The following is a 3,597-nucleotide window of genomic DNA, read 5'->3' as shown; positions in this document are numbered from 1 at the left end:
AACTAGGGGAAAAAACGCACAAAATTCTAGCATGGCAGCTTAAGACAGAACAAACTAAGAGAATGATATTGGCATCAAGGAAAAAAGACAAACAAATCACATATAATCCAACGGAGATTAATGAAAACTTCAGAGAATTCTACGAACAATTATACCAAACTGAAAACGAAGGGAAAGAAGACAAAATAGATGAATTTTTAACTAAAATTGAACTACCAAAATTACAAATAAAGGAACAAAATAAATTAACAGAACCATTTGAAATAGTAGAAATACAAGAGATAATAAAAAACACTATCAAATAATAAAACACCAGGAGAGGATGGATTCCCAATAGAATTCTATAAAACATTTAAAGATTTATTAATTCCTCCCCTCCTGGAAGTAATCAACCAGATTGATAAAACACAAAGCTTACCAGATTCATGCAAAACAGCAATAATTACAGTAATACCAAAGACAGGGAAAGATCCACTCACACCAGCATCATATAGTCCAATATCTTTACTTAACACAGATTATAAGATAATAGCTAAACTATTAGCAAACAGATTATCCGACTATGTACCAAAAATAGTAAATCTAGACCAAACTGGATTTATTAAAAAAAGACGAACAACAGACAATATTTGTAAATTTATTAACTTATTTCATGCAGTAGAAGGAAATAAAGTTCCAACAGTAGCAGCTGCTTTAGACGCAGAGAAGGCCTTTGACAGAGTAGAATGGAATTATTTATTCAAAGTACTGCAAAAATTCAGTTTACTAGAGAAATATATTAATTGGATTATATAAGGGGCCATTGGCCAAAATGACAGTAAATGGATATATATCAAAGCAATTTAACTTAAGCAGATCAACAAGGCAGGGATGCCCACTATCGCCCTTATTGTTCGCGTTAGCTATAGAACCACTAGCAGAATTGATAAGAACAGAAAATAAAATAAAAGGGATGAAAATAAAAGACAAGGAATATAAAATCAGTTTATTTGCGGACGATGTTATAGTATACTTAACAGAGCCAGAAATATCAATAAAAGAATTACATAAGAAATTGAAGGAATATGGAGAAGTGTCGGGATACAAGATTAACGCAAATAAAAGTGAAGCAATGCCAATGAATGATGCGGATTTCTCAAAATTTAAGAAAGATTCACCATTTACATGGCAAATGCAAAGGAATACGATACCTAGGTATACAAATAAATAAAAACCTCGGCCATCTATATAAACTCAATTATTATCCACTAATGAAAAAATTACAGGATGACTTAGAACATTGGAAAGAATTACCACTAACACTAATAGGAAGGATAAACTGTATTAAAATGAACATTTTCCCAAGGATACAATATCTATTTCAGGCATTGCCAATACACTTGACGGAGACATTCTTCAAGGAGTTAAAGAAAATAATAAGGAAATTTTTATGGAAAGGGGGGAAACTGAGGATAGCACTCGATAAATTAACAGAATGTTATAAACAAGGAGGCTTACAATTGCCAAACTTTAAAAATTATTATAGAGCTGCACAATTAAGATACCTATCAGATTTTTATCAAACAAGGGAAAAGCCAGATTGGACTAGATTAGAACTAGATAAAATAGGGGAGAAGATACCCAAACATATATTATATAAATGGGATGAAAAATTGGTACAACATAGGAATTCTCCAGTATTACATCATCTGCTCAATATTTGGAAGAAGATTCATGTAGAAAGGAATAAAACAAATGACCAACTACCAAAACTAATACTGACGCAAAATCAGCTAATCCCTTTTACAATAGATAACCTTTCCTTTAGAGAATGGGAGAAAAAAGGGATCAAAAGAATAGAAAATTGTTTTTCAGGAAATAAATTACTATCCTTTGAACAAATGAAGGATAAATATAATATAACTCAAGATACAGTGTTGGCATACTACCAACTGAAATCCTACTTGAAGGACAAATTGGGAAGCAGTCTGAGGTTACCAGAGGAAAGTAATTTTGAATATGTGATTACAGATACAATGATAATTTAAAAATTTATAACAAATATGTATATTAAATTGCAAGAAAAGGAGAATGAGGAAACAAATGGTAAAACTAAACAAAAATGGGAACAAGATTTAAACATAAAGATAAAGAAGGAAACATGGGAGAAGTTATGGAACTATGAGAAATACAATAAACACGAGGTTATGTATGATACAATATAACTGGATACACAGACTATACATTACACCTCAAAAGTTAAATAAATGTGACCCAACAGTATCTGATAGATGTTTTCGTTGTAAAAAGGAAATGGGAACAACAATTCATGCAATTTGGACATGTGAGAAAGTGAAACAATTTTGGGAAGATCTAAACCAGATATTAAATAAAATCACAAAAAGCAATATACCAAAAAAACCCAGAGATCTTCCTCCTAAGTAACATAAAAAACAAAGAATTTGGACTTGATTTGGATGGTGCACAAAAAAGATTCGTTATGATAGGTCTAGCTGTAGCAAAAAAATGTATTATGTCAACCTGGAAATTGGAAGATAACTTGAGAATACAACAATGGTATATAGAAATGAATAAATGTATTCCATTAGAAAAAATAACATAATTTAAGAAATAATATTGAAATATTTGAACAAATATGGGAGCCTTACATGAAACACAATAGAGAAAACCTACTGGGGACATTCACTACCTAAATTAACGAAAGGAGAAGGAAATGAAAAGAATTGACTCAGTGGAATTTCTTGTTTATTTTTATTGAATGACAACATTGTCTGACTGGTTTAATGTATCCTAGATTTTGTACTTTAAATGGACAGGAGGGGGGAGGTAGGGAGGGTGGGATGGGAGGAGGGGGGGGGAGAAAATGGCACTGTATATATTTGAAAAGGAAAATGTATGTATCTTGGTCAATGTGGTTTATGGTGTGAAAAATAAAAAAAATTAAAAAAAATGATGCCATTGGTGTGTCATATAAAGAACTAAAGAGGTGGAGATCAAATGCAGACAGGTGGGACGAGCTTAGAAATGTCAACGTGGTGAGTATGCCCGAGTTGGGCCGAAGGGCCTGTCCCGTGCTGCTTGACTCTCTATTGCACTGAGCGGTGTCTGCTTGCAGTTGGACTTTGGTTCCGTTGAGGCTGCCGAGGAACGCAATGGCAGCTCACCCGTCCCAGAAACCTCTCCGCCAAGAAAGCGCCCTTGTCCGGGCTGGGCAGCGCGGGGCGCAGGCGCCGTGGGCTGGACGCGACGTCACAAAAGCGAGGGGGGCGGGGTCTCGGCCCCGACGGGTGGACGGACGGACACGACGTCACCCAAGCGAGGCGGCGCGCGGGTAGGGAGGGGGCGGGGTCTCGGCCCCGGCGGACGGACGGATGGACGGACGTCACCAAAGCGAGGCGGGGCGGGGTCTTGGCCCCGGCGGACGGAAACGACGTCACCCAAGCGAGGCGGCGCGCGGGTGGGGAGGGGCCGGGGTTTCGGCCCCGGCGGGCGGACGGACGAGCGAGTGAGTGGGGCGACACGAAACCCGCTTCTCATGCGGATTGGCCGCTGCGCCAGGAGGTGGGAGACCCAGCCGGGTGAACGGCTCGGCCCCGG

The sequence above is a fragment of the Narcine bancroftii genome, chromosome 1 (assembly GCF_036971445.1).
Source record: "Narcine bancroftii isolate sNarBan1 chromosome 1, sNarBan1.hap1, whole genome shotgun sequence".
NCBI classification, from domain to species: Eukaryota; Metazoa; Chordata; class Chondrichthyes; order Torpediniformes; family Narcinidae; genus Narcine; species Narcine bancroftii.
Note: the sequence above shows the minus strand (reverse complement) of the source record.